This window comes from Salvelinus alpinus, chromosome 18, assembly GCF_045679555.1.
Source record: "Salvelinus alpinus chromosome 18, SLU_Salpinus.1, whole genome shotgun sequence".
Classification (NCBI taxonomy): domain Eukaryota; kingdom Metazoa; phylum Chordata; class Actinopteri; order Salmoniformes; family Salmonidae; genus Salvelinus; species Salvelinus alpinus.
In genome coordinates this window covers 30,657,412-30,673,851 of record NC_092103.1, presented here as the reverse complement: position 1 = coordinate 30,673,851, position 16,440 = coordinate 30,657,412, and the positions used below count along the sequence as shown (strand labels likewise).

Sequence of the window (16,440 nt, the reverse complement as noted above, 5' to 3'; positions counted from 1 at the left end):
TATCTTATTGTCCAGTCGTGTGGTCGAGTGCTGCAAGGAAAGACCTAGTTAAACTGCAGCTGGCCCAGAACAGATCGGCACATCTTGCTCTTCGTTGAAATCAGAGGACTAATATAAATACTATGCATGTCAGTCTCTCTTGGCTAAGAGTGGAGGAGAGACTGACTGCATCACTTCTTATTTTATAAGAAACCAGACATGCCACCAGGGGTCTTTTCACAGTCCCCCAAATCCAGAACAAATTCAAAAAGCGTACAGTATTATATAAAGCCATTATTGCATAGAACTTCCTTCCATCTCATATTGCTCAAATAAACAGCAATCCTGGTTTCAAAAAACAGATAAAGCAACACCTCACGGCACAACGCCTCTCCCCTATTTGACCTAGATAGTTTGTGTGAATGTATTAATACAGTGGGGAGAACAAGTATTTGATACACTGCCGATTTTGCAGGTTTTCCTACTTACAAAGCATGTAGAGGTCTGTAATTTTTATCATAGGTACACTTCAACTGTGAGAGACGGAATCTAAAACAAAAATCCTGAAAATCACATTGTATGATTTTTAAGTAATTAATTAGCATTTTATTGCATGACATAAGTATTTGATACATCAGAAAAGCAGAACTTAATATTTAGTACAGAAACTTTTGTTTGCAATTACAGAGATCATACATTTCCTGTAGTTCTTGACCAGGTTTGCACGCACTGCAGCAGGGATTTTGGCCCACTCCTCCATACAGACCTTCTCCAGATCCTTCACGTTTCGGGGCTGTCGCTGGGTAATACGGACTTTCAGCTCCCTCCAAAAATGTTCTATTGGGTTCAGGTCTGGAGACTGGCTAGGCCACTCCAGGACCTTGAGATGCTTCTTACGGAGCCACTCCTTAGTTACCATGGCTGTGTGTTTCAGGTCGTTGTCATGCTGGAAGACCCAGCCACGACCCATCTTCAATGCTCTTACTGAGGGAAGGAGGTTGTTGGCCAAGATCTCACGATACATGGCCCCATCCATCCTCCCCTCAATACGTTGCAGTCGTCCTGTCCCCTTTGCAGAAAAGCATCCCCAAAGAATGATGTTTCCACCTCCATGCTTCACGGTTGGGATGGTGTTCTTGGGGTTGTACTCATCCTTCTTCTTCCTCCAAACACGGCGAGTGGAGTTTAGACCAAAAAGCTCTATTTTTGTCTCATCAGACCACATGACCTTCTCCCATTCCTCCTCTGGATCATCCAGATGGTCATTGGCAAACTTCAGACGGGCCTGGACATGCGCTGGCTTGAGCAGGGGGACCTTATGTGCGCTGCAGGATTTTAATCCATGACGGCGTAGTGTGTTACTAATGGTTTTCTTTGAGACTGTGGTCCCAGCTCTCTTCAGGTCATTGACCAGGTCCTGCCATGTAGTTCTGGGCTGATCCCTCACCTTCCTCATGATCATTGATGCCCCACGAGGTGAGATCTTGCATGGAGCCCCAGACCGAGGGTGATTGACCGTCATCTTGAACTTCTTCCATTTTCTAATAATTGCGCCAACAGTTGTTGACTTCTCACCAAGCTGCTTGCCTATTGTCCTGTAGCACATCCCAGCCTTGTGCAGGTCTACAATTTTATCCCTGATGTCCTTACACAGCTCTCTGGTCTTGGCCATTGTGGAGAGGTTGGAGTCTGTTTGATTGAGTGTGTGGACAGGTGTCTTTTATACAGGTAACAAGTTCAAACAGGTGCAGTTAATACAGGTAATGAGTGGAGAACAGGAGGGCGTCTTAAAGAAAAACTAACAGGTCAAAAACTAACAATTCTTACTGGTTGGTAGGTGATCAAATACTTATGTCATGCAATAAAATGCTAATTAATTACTTAAAAATCATACAATGTGATATTCAGGATTTTTGTTTTAGATTCCGTCTCTCACAGTTTAAGTGTACCTATGATAAAAATTACAGACCTCTACATGCTTTGTAAGTAGGAAAACCTGCAAAATCGGCAGTGTATCAAATACTTGTTCTCCCCACTGTATGTAGGCTACGTGTACCTTTTTTAAATGTATGTAGTTCTGTCCTTGAACTGTTCTTGCCTATTCATTTTCTTTATTATGTCATGTTTAGTGTTTTGAGTGGACCCCAGGAAGACTAGGTGCTGCTTTTGCAACAGCTAATGGGGATCCTAGTAACATACCAACAAACAAAAACAAAAACACACACACACACACACATTGGAGGCACAGAGGAGCAGATCCAGGCTGCACCGCCCACACACACACACCTCCCGCTGCACACGGAGAGAGGGAAAAGGGGGGGGGTTACAGTTAATCACACTGGGAGGGAGAGCAAAGGAGAGAGAGAGCAATAGAGAGAGCAATAGAGAGAGCGAGAGAGATATATAGAGAGATAGAGAGATAAAGAGATAGAGAGAGAGAGAGGCCTAAACCACACAAAAACAACACTAGACAACACAGAACACAAAGCTTTTATCTCATCCTGGAATATACAAAGTCTGAGGTCATCTGCCTTTGGCCTAAATAGCAGGAACCCAGACTTAATCAAAGAAAATGGAAATACAGACATTGTCATCCTACAAGAAACATGGTATAAAGGAGACGGACCCACTGGTGGCCCTCTAGGTTACAGAGAGCTGGTAGTCCCATCCACCAAACTACCAGGTGTGAAACAGAGAAGAGACTCAGGGGGTGTGCTAATTTGATATAGAGCAGACCTAACCCACTCTATTACATTTGTCAAAACAGGAACATTTTACATGTGGCTATAAATTAATAAGGAAATTATCTCAACAGAGATAAATGTCCTCATGTGTGCTACCTTTATCCCCCCCAATAGAATCTCCATACTTTAACGATGACAGCTTTTCCATCCTAGAGGGGGAGATCAACAATTTCCAGGCCCAGGGACATAATAGTCTGTGGTGACCTTAATGCCAGAACTGGACAAGACCCTGACACCCTCAGCACACAGGTAGACAAACACCTACCTGAAGGCGCCAACATTTCCTCCCACATATGCCCCCCTAGACACAACTATGACAACATAACCAACAAAAAGGGGTCACAACTCCTGCAGCTCTGTCGGACGCTGGCTTTCTACATAGTCAATAGTAGGCTTTGAGGGGACTCCTATGGTAGGTACACCTATAGCTCATCTTTTGGCAATAGACTACTTTATCACTGACCTCAACCCAGAGCCCACTGACACCCCTATCAGATCACAGCAAAATTACACTATACTTAAACAGAGCTTTGCTCAATCATGAGGCATCAAAGCCAAAGGAGCTGAATAATATTAAGAAACGATATAGATGGAAGGAGAGAAAAACAATTACGCAACAACAAATTCAATCCCTTCTCGACAATTTCCTTGGCAAAATGTTTCACTGTAATAGTGATGGTGTAAACCTGGCAGTAGAAAACCTAAACAGTATATCTGACTTCTCTGAAAGGACCGACGCTGGAGATGAGAAGCAGGTAGGGGGAGTTGAACACATAACGTGAACAGACAGGTAACAAGACAGGAACAGCGTCAGCACACAGGTAACAACGACATACGAACATTAATGCAGCAGCGAGGAACCGAGCTGGGGAACTGACACATATAGGGGAGGTAATAAACAGGGGATTGAGTCCATGTGAGTCCAATAATCGATGATGCGCATGACGGGGGGAAGGCAGGTGTGCATACTGATGGTGGCAGGAGTGCGTAATGCTGGGGAGCCTAGTGCCTTCGAGCGCCAGGGAGGGGGAGCGGGAGCAGGCGTGACACTCTCAGCTTCCCTATCAAATCAAAACATTTCAAGCAGACAACCTAAGAAAATTAACAACAATGACAAATGGTTAAAAGAAGAATGCAAAAACTTAAGAAAGAAATTGAGAAACCAGAAAACCTGAGTCTACGCCTTCACTATGGTGAATCACTAAAACAATACAGAAATACATTATGGAAAAAGAAAGAACAGCAAGTGAGAAATCAGCTCAATGTAATTGAAGAAACCATAAAATCCATGTAATCAAACGTGTGGTTAAAATTGGCAAAAAACACACACATTTCTTTCCACAGAGATGAGGGATGAGACAGGGATGCAGCTTAAGCCCTCTTCAACATTTATATCAACGAATTGGCGAGTGCACTAGAACAGTCTACTGATGATCTGGTGCTTCTGTCATCAACGAAAGAGGGCCTACAGCAGCACCTAGATCTTCTGCACAGATTCTGCCAGACCAGGGCCCTGACAGTAAATCTCAGTAAGACAAAAATAACGGTGATCCAAAAAAGGTCCAGTTCCCAGGACCACGAATACAAGTTCCATCTAGACACCGTTGCCCTAGAGCACACAAAAAAACGATACATACCTCAGCCTAAACATCAGCGCCACATGTAACTTCCACAAAGCTGTGAACAATCTGAGAGACAAGGCAAGAAGGGCCTTCTATGTCATCAAAAGGAACATCAAATTCGACATACCAATTAGGATCTGGCTAAAAGTACTTGAATCAGTCATAGAGCCCATTGCCCTTTATGGTTGTGAGGTCTGGGGTCCGCTCACCAACCAAGAATTCACAAAATGGGACAAACACCAAATCCATGTACAACGTAAAACACCAATAATGCATGCAGAGCAGAATTAGGCCGATACCCCCTGATTATCAAAATCCAGAAAAGAGACGTTCAATTCTACAACCACCTAAAAGGAAGCGATTCCCAAACCTTCCATAACAGGACCTAAGCAAGCTGGTCCTGGGACTCTTTTCCTGGGGCTCGTTTCACAAACACAAACAGACCCCACAGAGCCCCAGGACAGCAACACAATTAGACCCAACCAAATCATGAGAAAACAAAATGATAATTACTTGACACATTGGAAAGAATTCACCAAAAAACAGAGCAAACTAGAATGCTATTTGACCCTAAACAGAGAGTACACAGTGGCAGAATACCTGACCACTGTGACTGACCCAAACTTAAGGAAATCTTTGACTATGTACAGACTCAGTGAGCATAGCCTTGCTATTGAGAAAGGTCGGCGTAGGCAGACATGGCTCTCAAGAGAAGACAGGCTATGTGCACACTGCCCACAAAATGAGGTGGAAACTGAACTGCACTTCCTAACGTCCTGCCAAATCTATGACCATATTAGAGACATATTTCCCTCAGATTACACAGACCCACAAAGAATTAGAAAACAAATCCAATTTTGATAAATTCCCATATCTATTGGGTGATGTACCACAGTGTGCCATCACAGCAGGAAGATGTGTGACCTGTTGCCACAAGAAAAGGGCAACCAGTGAAGAACAAACACCACAACAATACAAACCATATTTTTGTTTATTTATTTTTTACTTTAACTATTTGCACATCGTTACAACACTGTATATAGACATAATATGACATTTGAAATGTCTTTATTCTTTTGGAACTTGTGTGAGTGTAATATTTACTGTTCACTTTTTATTGTGGTGCCCAAATGTTGGAGCGGCAGGGTAGCCTAGTGGTTAGAGCGTTGGACTAGTAACTGAAAGGTTGCAAGATCAAATCCCCAAACTGATAAAGTAAAAATCTGTTGTTCTGAACCTGAACAAGGCAGTTAACCCACTGTTCCTAGGCTGTCATTGAAAATAAGAATTTGTTCTTAACTGACTTGTTCAGGGGCAGAACGGCAGATTTTTACCTTGTCAGTTCAATTTGTTCTTGCCTAGTTAAATAAAGGTAAAATAAATAAATAATTGTTTATTTCACTTTTGTTTATTCATTTCACTTGCTTTGACCGGGCTGTTATGTGACGCGACTCCAAAGAAAAGCCTGTAAGATCCCCTGCTCTGAGCATTGTGTATGGACATTGGGCACACTTACACACACACACACAGGCAGAGAGATATAGGGAGGAAAGGAGAGGCTGTGTCCCATTTCAGAGAGGGCACAGGAAGTAGGACAGCCAATATAACGATAAAGAGAGAGAGAGGAGATAGAGAGGGAGCAAAAGGAAAATCAGAGAGAGAGAAGGGAGAGAAGGGAGAGTGTGTGAGAGAAGGGAGAGAAGGGAGAGTGTGTGAGAGAAGGGAGAGAAGGGAGAGTGTGTGAGAGAAGGGAGAGAAGGGAGAGTGTGTGAGAGAAGGCGGAGAGAGAGAGAAGGGAGAGTGTGTGAGAGAAGGGAGAGAAGGTGGAGAGAGAGAAGGGAGAGAAGGTGTAGAGAGAGAGAAGGGAGAAGGGAGAGTGTGAGAGCATTGTGTCACTGATTCTCCGCCCCTCGCCTCGAAGCAGCAGCAGCATAAAGAGAGGGAGAGAGAGAGGAGGAAGAGAGCCACAAGGAAAACAGAGAGAAGGAGAAAGAGAGCCACAAGGAAAACAGAGAGAAGGAGAAAGAGAGCCACAAGGAAAACAGAGAGAAGGAGGAAGAGAGCCACAAGGAAAACAGAGAGGAGGAAGAGAGCCAGAAAGAAAACAATCAGAAGGAGCAAGCACTCGGCAGTGGGAAGGGAAAATGGAGCTTTGAGAAAGACCTCCTCCGGTCATTCCTTGTTTTATTCTCTCTGGCACAACCAGTCTCTCCCTCTCTCTGTTTATCTGCCAGCCTTGTACAATTGTTCTGAGGAATTCTGACCATGCCTGGTGAGTGTTCTGTGTTCTGCTGCTTTTCACGTCCCTCACACTGCAGTGTGTGTGTGTGTGTGTGTGTGTGTGTGTGTGTGTGTGTGTGTGTGTGTGTGTGTGTGTGTGTGTGTGTGTGTGTGTGTGTGTGTGTGTGTGTGTGTGTGTGTGTGTGTGTGTGTGTGTGTGTGTGTGTGTGTGTGTGTGTGTGTGTGTGTGTGTGTGTGTATATGCGTGTTAAGGCGGGATATTCAAAGGTGTGTTTATATCAGTGTGTATGTGTGTATGGAAACAAATTAGGGACATAAAAGGGAGAAGGGGTTATATTGAGATCCCAAGCTTAATTCCAGGCTCCATCCTGTTTTGTGCGCTGTCCTCCCTCTCAATTCAATTCATTTCAATTAACTTTACTGGCATGGCAAGATATCATTTTAGGTTGCCAAATAAACCATCTAGGCACATAATAATTAAATGAGGAATTTAATGGTCCTCTCTCTGTTAGTTGCTTTAGAACTAGGTGTTACTGTGAACACAGTGTAGTGTATAGTACAGTGTTACTGAGCATGCACTGATCTGGAGTCAGCTCTTGTTTTGGAATTACATACTCATCTATTGTACTGTATGAGTAACATGAACCAACACCTTCTCGCTGTCTGATAGGGATGTGAGCTCTTAGGGATTTGAATGAGAGCTGCTACTCTGTCACAGAAATAGCATGAAGCACAGAGAGAGAGTGTGAGAGAGAGAGAGAGAGAGAGAGAGAGAGAGAGAGAGAGAGAGAGAGAGAGGAGGCTCTGTGGTGTATGTAGGGGGCAGTCGTCAGCCTCTACAGCCCAGCACTAACAGAAATCAGATGACTGGCCACCCCTGTGAGGTTACTGGTTGATTTGGGCTGCCGTTCTGGAACTCTTGTCACTATGAGGTCATTATTGCTGTCATGATGACCCGTTGACCCCTAGCAGGGTAACAGAGAGAATGCTATGGGTACCGCTGAAAAGGAGGAGAGGAGAATGACCACTAATTTCATTTACAGAGACATCTCTTTCATACAGGAGAGGAAAGGAGGAGAGGAGAGGAGGAGATGACGGGAAATGCTACCGTTACTGGTTGAGCTAGTCCCCAATATCTGTCTGTTCCCTCTCTCTCTCTGTTCCAGTCTGTCTAGGGGGAGGGTTGAGGAAAGGGGAGGATAGAGGAAAGGAGAAGGTAGTGGAGAGAAGAGGGTAGATGAGAGGATAGAGGAGAGAAGAAGATAGAGGAGAGGAGAGGAGAGGAGAGGAGAGGAGAGGAGAGGAGAGGAGAGGAGAGGAGAGGAGAGGAGAGGAGAGGAGAGGAGAGGAGAGGAGAGGGTATAGGAGAGAAGAGGGTAGATGAGAGAAGAGGGTAGATGAGAGGAGACGAAATGTTAGAGGAGATGAGAGGGTAGAGGAGATGAGAGGGTAGAGGAGAGAAGAAGATAGCGGAGAGAAGAGGGTAGAGAAGAGGAGAGAAGAGGAGAGGAGAGGAGAGGAGAGGAGAGGAGAAGAGAGGAGAGGAGAGGAGAGGAGAGGAGAGGAGAGGAGAGGAGAGGAGAGGAGAGGAGAGGAGAGGAGAGGAGAGGAGAGGAGAGGAGAGGAGAGGGTAGATGAGAGGAGAGGAAATGATAGAGGAGATGAGAAGGTAGAGGAGAGAAGAAGAGAGAGGAGAGGAGAGGAGAGGAGAGGAGAGGAGAGGAGAGGAGAGGAGAGGAGAGGAGAGGAGAGGAGAGGAGAGGAGAGGAGAGGAGAGGAGAGGAGAGGAGAGGAGAGGAGAGGAGAGGAGAGGAGAGGAGAGGAGAGGGGAGAGGGGAGGGGAGGGGAGGGGTAGAGGAGAGGAGAGGGTAGAGGAGAGGAGAGGAAATGATAGAGGAGATGAGAAGGTAGAGGAGAGAAGAAGAGAGAGGAGAGGAGAGGAGAGGAGAGGAGAGGAGAGGAGAGGAGAGGAGAGGAGAGGGGAGAGGGGAGGGGAGGGGTAGAGGAGAGGAGAGGGTAGAGGAGAGGAGAGGGTATAGGAGAGAAGAGGGTAGATGAGAGGAGAGGAAATGATAGAGGAGATGAGAGGGTAGAGGAGAGAAGAAGATAGCGGAGAGAAGAGGGTAGAGAGGAGAGGAGAGGAGAGGAGAGGAGAGGAGAGGAGAGGAGAGGAGAGGAGAGGAGAGGAGGTGAACCTCAAGAATGTCCCTGTATGTAGCGCCGTCCATCATTCCTTAAATTCTGACCAGTTTCCCAGTCCCTGCCAATGAAAAACATCCCCACAGCATGATACTGCCGCCACCATGGGGATGGTGTTCTCGGGGTGATGAGAGCTGTTGGGTTTGCACCAGACATAGCGTTTTCTTTGGTGGCCAAAAAGCACTAGTTTAGTCTCACCTGACACATCTACTTTCTTCCATATGTTTGGGGAGTCTCCCATATGCCTTTTGGCGAACACCAAACGTGTTTGCTTATTTTTTCTTTAACCTCTAACGAGCCTCTACCCGGGTCCGGGATCACCCCCCACCCCCCCACACACTGATTAGCATAGCTAGCATAGCTTCACAAGTAGATAGTAGCATCTAAATATCATTAAATCACAAGTCCAAGACACCAGATGAAAGATACAGATCTTGTGAATAAAGCCACCATTTCAGATTTTTAAAATGTTTTACAGGGAAGATAAAATATGTAAATCTATTAGCTAAACACGTTAGCAAAATACACCACTTTTCTAACTCCATCAGTTTCTTACTACTTCAGGTGCTATCACCAATTCGGCTAAACTAAGATATTGATAGCCACTAACCAAGAAAAAACCTCTTCAGATGACAGTCTGATAACATATTTATGGTATAGGATAGGTTTTGTTAGAAAAAAGTGCATATTTCAGGTAGAAATCACAGTTTACAATTGCACCGACCATCACAAGACGACTAGAATTACTATAGAGAGCAACGTGTATGACCAATTTACTCTTAATAAAACATTTCATAAGAATAGACAAAGCATAGCAATGGAAAGACCCAGATCTTGTGATTCCAGACAATATTTCAGATTTTCTAAGCGTTTTACAGCGAAAACACAATAAATCGATAAGTTAGCATACCACATGTGAAAACGTTACCAGAGCATCGATTCCAGCCAAAGAGCGCTATAACGTAATCACCGCCAAAATATATAAATTTTTTCACTAACCTTCTCAGAATTCTTCCGATGACACTCCTGTAACATCATTTTACAACATACATATACAGTTTGTTCGAAAATGTGCATATTTAGCCATACAAAACCGTGGTTATACAATGGAAATAGTCACAACTCAAGCATCAAAATGAGGGACGTCAGCTTTCAGAGTGATCTAGTTTAATCGAAAGCTAATCATATACTTGACTAAAAAATACAGGGTTGACAGGAATCGAAAGACAAATTAGTTCTTAATGCAACCGCTGACTTACATTTTTAAAATTATCCTTACTTTTCAATACAGGGTTCGCCAAGTGAAGCTATACCAAACAAAATGGCGAAATATGCGTTTAAAATATTTCGACAGAACAACGATTTATCATATTAAATATTGCTTACTTTGAGCTGTTCTTCCATCAGATTCTTGGGCAATGTATCCTTTCTATGTTATAAACTTCTTTTGGTCGATAGATGTCCTCTGTCCTTCGAAATGTCCACTAACAACGACCGAGACCCCGAAACGTTCCCAAAGCTAAAAAGTGCACGACAAAGAAATTCCTCAGAATCGCACTAAACGGATATAAATTGCTATAAAACGGTTCAAATTAACTACATTATGATGTTTTTAACAACTATAACGAGTAAAAACATGACCAGACAAATATTACTGGTTAAACAACGATTTGGAATGAGGCAAGTCCGATGTCCATCCTGCTTGTGACGCGCCAAGAAAAGAGAGTGTACTTCCACGTTTTCTTGTTTTATAGTGGCTGTGATTGTGCAATAGACTCCATTCAAAACGTGATGACGTACAGACACCCAGAGGAAGACGTAGGCAGTGTCGGTTTCTTCATAGCATTCACTGTCGCCTTAAAAACAGACTCCAGATCAGGGGTAAAAATTTCTGAAATCTGACCCCTGTCATGAAAAGTGCTGTAGATATTGTTCTGTACCACTCAGAGACAAAATTCCAACGGCTATAGAAACTAGAAAGTGTTTTCTATCCAATAATAACAATAATATGCATATTGTACGATCAAGAATTTAGCACGAGGCAGTTTAATTTGGAGACCCAAATATGCTAATGCGGAACAGCACCCCCTATAGTTCCAAGAAGTTTTAACAATGGATTTTTTTCTGTCCACTCTTCCGTAAAGCCCAGCTCTGAGGTGTGTACGGCTTAAAGTGGTCCTATGGACAAATACTCCAATCTCCGCTGTGGAGCTTTGCAGCTCCTTCAGGGTTATCTTTGGTCTCTTTGTTGCCTCTCTGATTTATGCCCTCCTTGCCTGGTCTGTGAGTTTTGGTGGGCGGCCCTCTCTTGGCAGGTTTGTTGTGGTGCCATATTCTTTCCATTTTTTTATAATGAATTTAATGGTGCTCCGTGGGATGTTCAAAGTTTCAGATGTTTTTTTATAGCTCAACCCTGATCTGTGCTTCTCCACAACTTTGTCCCTGTCCTGTTTGGAGAGCTCCTTGGTCTTCATGGTGCCACTTGCTTGGTGGTGCCCCTTGCTTAGTGGTGTTGGAGACCCTGGGGCCTTTCTGAACAGGTGTATATATACTGAGATCATGTGATAGATCATGTGACACTTAGGTTGCACACAGGTGGACTTTATTTAACTAATTATGTGACTGCTGAAGGTAATTGGTTGCACCAGATCATATTTAGGGGCTTCATAGCAAAGGGGTGATTACATATGCATGCACCACTTTTCCATTTATTTATTTTTTTCATTTCACTTCACTAATTTGGATTATTTTGTGTATGTCCGTTACATGAAATCCAAATAAAAATCTATTTCAATTACAGGTTGTAATGCAACAAAATAGGAAAAACACCAAGGGGGATGAAAACTTTTGCAAGGCACTGTATGTGTTCACAAGAGTGTATGTATATGAGTGTGAGTGCACATGTGTGTTTGTTTCCCAAAGTAGAGACAGTGAGATCTCGCTAACCCACAGCCAAATTAGAAAATGGGAGATTGAGAGGAAGAGCCGTCAGTCCTTTTCACAACCTTACACATACAGTGGCAGAATGAGCAAGGGAGAGAGGGTGTGAACATGGGGAGACGTGGATATTAGAAAGAGAGAGAGTGAAGGAGAGAAGAAAGTAAAGAAAATGGATTGGAGATGAAGAGTTGAAAGGAGAGAGTACCATTGTACATGTTTTGGTAAATGTTGTGTGCATTCGGGAATTGACTACAACGTTTTCAAGTTCAAGTTATATTTGTCACATGCACAGTGACATGCTTAACTTGCATGTTCTACCTAACAGTGCAATAATCAATAATCAATATCAACACGAGAAATAAGAAAGGAAGCTATATACAGGGTCAGTGCCATTTTAAAATGAAATGATAGATGTCAAGAGAGAGGGGGGATTAAAGAGGGAGCGGATTAGAGGAGGGCTGTTATTACTAATGAGAACATATTTTCTATGAAGTGAAAGAGGTATTCACTTTGATGTGAATTAATGTGTTGGTCTGAAGAGAGAGAGAGAGAGAGAGAGAGAGAGAGAGAGAGAGAGAGAGAGAGAGAGAGAGAGAGAGATGGGACAAACACCAAATTGAGACTCTGCATGCAGAATTCTGCAAAAATATCCTCCGTGTACAACGTAGAACACCAAATAATGCATGCAGAGCAGAATTAGGCCGATACCCACTAATTATCAAAATCCAGAAAAGAGCCGTTAAATTCTACAACCACCTAAAAGGAAGCGATTCCCAAACCTTCCATAACAAAGCCATCACCTACAGAGAGATGAACCTGGAGAAGAGTCCCCTAAGCAAGCTGGTCCTGAGGCTCTGTTCACAAACACAAACACACCCCACAGAGCCCCAGGACAGCAGCACAATTAGACCCAACCAAATCATGAGAAAACAAAAAGATAATTACTTGACACATTGGAAAGAATTAACAAAAAAACAGAGCAAACTAGAATGCTATTTGGCCCTAAACAGAGAGTACACAGTGGCAGAATACCTGACCACTGTGACTGACCCAAACTTAAGGAAAGCTTTGACTATGTACAGACTCAGTGAGCATAGCCTTGCTATTGAGAAAGGCCGCCGTAGGCAGACATGGCTCTCAAGAGAAGACAGGCTATGTGCACACTGCCCACAAAATGAGGTGGAAACTGAGCTGCACTTCCTAACCTCCTGCCCAATGTATGACCATATTAGAGACACATATTTCCCTCAGATTACACAGATCCACAAAGAATTCGAAACCAAATCCAATTATGATAAACTCCCATATCTACTGGGTGAAATTCCACAGTGTGCCATCACAGCAGCAAGATTTGTGACCTGTTGCCACAAGAAAAGGGCAACCAGTGAAGAACAAACACCATTGTAAATACAACCCATATTTATGTTTATTTATTTTAACTTGTGTGCTTTAACCATTTGTACATTGCTACAACACTGTATATATATATAATATGACACCTGTAATGTCTTTATTGCTTTGAAACTTCTGTATGTGTAATGTTTACTGTTAATTTGTATTGTTTATTTCACTTTTGTATATTATCTACCTCACTTGCTTTGGCAATGTTAACACATGTTTCCCATGCCAATAAAGCCCCTTGAATTGAATTGAATTGAATTGAGAGAGAGAGAGAGAGAGAGAGAGAGAGAGAGAGAGAGAGAGAGAGAGAGAGAGAGAGAGAGAGAGAGAGAGAGCGAGAGAGAGATCCCTCCATTCTACTTCCCTTCCTCACTCTATCCCTCCATTCTACTTCCCTCCCTCACTCTATCCCTCCATTCTACTTCCCTCCCTCACTCTATCCCTCCATTCTACTTCCCTCCCTCACTCTATCCCTCCATTCTACTTCCCTCCCTCACTCTATCCCTCCATTCTACTTCCCTCCCTCACTCCCTCACTCTATCCCTCCATTCTACTTCCCTCCCTCACTCTATCCCTCCATTCTACTTCCCTCCCTCACTCTATCCCTCCATTCTACTTCCCTCCCTCACTCTATCCCTCCATTCTACTTCCCTCCCTCACTCTATCCCTCCATTCTATTTCCCTCCCTCACTCTATCCCTCCATTCTACTTCCCTCCCTCACTCTATCCCTCCATTCTACTTCTCTCCCTCACTCTATCCCTCCATTCTACTTCCCTCCCTCACTCTATCCCTCCATTCTACTTCCCTCCCTCACTCTATCCCTCCACTCTACTTCCCTCCCTCACTCTATCCCTCCATTCTACTTCCCTCCCTCACTCTATCCCTCCATTCTACTTCCCTCCCTCACTCTATCCCTCCATTCTACTTCCCTCCCTCACTCTATCCCTCTACCTCTCTCCCTTCTTTCCTGCCTCTCTCCCCCATCCCTCTCACTTCCCTCCCTCCTCCCTCCCTCCATCCTACCCTCTCTGTGTAATTAGCCTGTCATAGCCCATCCCTCCCTCCTCCCTCCCTCCATCCTACCCTCTCTGTGTAATTAGCCTGTCATAGCCCATCTCTCTCACTTCCCTCCCTCTTCCCTCCCTCCATCCTATGCTCTCTGTGTAATTAGCCTGTCATAGCCCATCCCTCTCACTTCCCTCCCTCCTCCCTCCCTCCATCCTACCCTCTCTGTGTAATTAGCCTGTCATAGCCCATCTCTCTCACTTCCCTCCCTCCTCCCTCCCTCCATCCTACCCTCTCTGTGTAATTAGCCTGTCATAGCCCATCTCTCTCACTTCCCTCCCTCCTCCCTCCCTCCATCCTACCCTCTCTGTGTAATTAGCCTGTCATAGCCCATCCCTCTCACTTCCCTCCCTCCTCCCTCCCTCCATCCTACCCTCTCTGTGTAATTAGCCTGTCATAGCCCATCTCTCTCACTTCCCTCCCTCCTCCCTCCCTCCATCCTACCCTCTCTGTGTAATTAGCCTGTCATAGCCCATCCCTCTCACTTCCCTCCCTCCCTCCATCCTACCCTCTCTGTGTAATTAGCCTGTCATAGCCCATCTCTCTCACTTCCCTCCCTCCTCCCTCCCTCCATCCTACCCTCTCTGTGTAATTAGCCTGTCATAGCCCATCTCTCTCACTTCCCTCCCTCCTCCCTCCCTCCTCCCTACCCTCTCTGTGTAATTAGCCTGTCATAGCCCATCTCTCTCATGTCAATTGATTTGCTGAGAGCTGATGAAGCAGATCCGATCCACAGTGCTTTAGCCAGATGGAGAGAGAGAGAGATAAGAGAGATGGAGGGGAGGAGGGAACTCAGAGGGCTATTCTTTCCCAGCCTGGGGGTACTCTGCGGGGGGTTAGAGGTCCACACACCTGGGGGAAGGAGCAAGGACATCCAGAGGCATGGGGTAGACAGGCAGTCAGACATGCAGGCTGGCAGGAATGCACACACACACACACACACACACACACACACACACACACACACACACACACACACACACACACACACACACACACACACACACACACACACACACACACACACACACACACACACACACAAACACACACAAACACACACACAGAAATGGAAAGGCACACACACACACACAAAGACATATCGATAGACAAACAGACACACACTGACAAGTCTAAAACTAAGCAGCCTAGTCACTATAATCACAGAATAAAACATAAAAAAGTTTGAGTGCAAACTCCATGATGCTTGGAGCTAGGGTTGTTGTGGTGACTGTATTACCCCACACAGGCAGTCATAAGTCATGATGGCAGTCAAATTCCACTTGACCGTTGAGTCACAGTAATCTCCTCTTAGGTACTCTGGACATGTGTTGGTAGTACCTAACTCGCTAACAACCATCTGGTCACTCATGGCCTGGTACTCAGGGCTCTATTGTCCCTCCATCAGGTCCTAATGGTCTGGTACTCAGGGCTCTATTTTCCTTCCATCAGGTCCTAATGGTCTGGTACTCAGGGCTCTATTTTCCCTCCATCAGGTCATAATGGACTGGTACTCAGGGCTCTATTGTCCCTCCATCAGATTCTAATAGCCTGGTACTCAGGGCTCTATTGTCCCTCCATCAGGTCCGAATGGTCTGGTACTCAACGCTCTATTGTCCCTCCATCAGATCCTAATAGCCTGGTACTCAGGGCTCTATTTTCCCTCCATCAGGTCCGAATGGTCTGGTACTCAGGGCTCTATTGTCCCTCCATCAGCTCCTAATGGCCTGGTACTCTATTGTCCCTCTGACATCAATGCAAATGCAATGAAAATCAGAGAGGCTCTGTAGTGTATGTAGGGACCAGTCCTCAGCCTCTCCAGCCCAGCACCTCTCCAGCCACAGCCGTGCTGTGAGGTCACTGGTTGATTTAGGCTGGCGTTCTGGAACCCTTGTCAGTATGAGGTCATTATCGCTGTCATGATGAAGGCACAATCTACAGGCAGTGCTCTATTGTCCCTCTATCCACTCTCACATCAATGGAAATGCCATCGAAGTCACATCAAACACCTGTCATCAAAACAATATGTGTTTTTAAAACTCACCTCACTGTGATCAATCAATTTGAAACAGTTCAACAACAGGTTGAAACTGAGTGTAAAACATGGTCGTGGTGGATGTTGTGTCAAAGCCAAATACAACTAAACGGACAGTGCTTCCTAAGGTGATTCATTCAAAACACCCATGAGTATATTACAGCTTATGCATAAGCATAGGCCTATATATGAGCCCAAGCCCAATTTAAAAAA

General features: G+C 44.6%; 1 protein-coding gene across 4 annotated transcripts in view; it reads left to right on the top strand.

Annotated features, from left to right (window-relative positions):
• The window catches only part of LOC139544181 (disabled homolog 2-interacting protein-like), a 267,245-nt gene that overhangs the window by 136,020 nt on the left and 114,785 nt on the right, over positions 1–16,440 (top strand). Inside the window, exon 1 of one of the 4 annotated variants that reach the window (XM_071351001.1) lies at positions 5,764–6,617. The exons of the other annotated variants lie outside the window; for them this stretch is intronic. The gene's annotated coding sequence lies outside the window, so the exon portion shown is untranslated. Of the gene's footprint in view, positions 1–5,763; positions 6,618–16,440 lie in introns of those variants that run through there. 4 annotated transcript variants of the gene reach the window in all.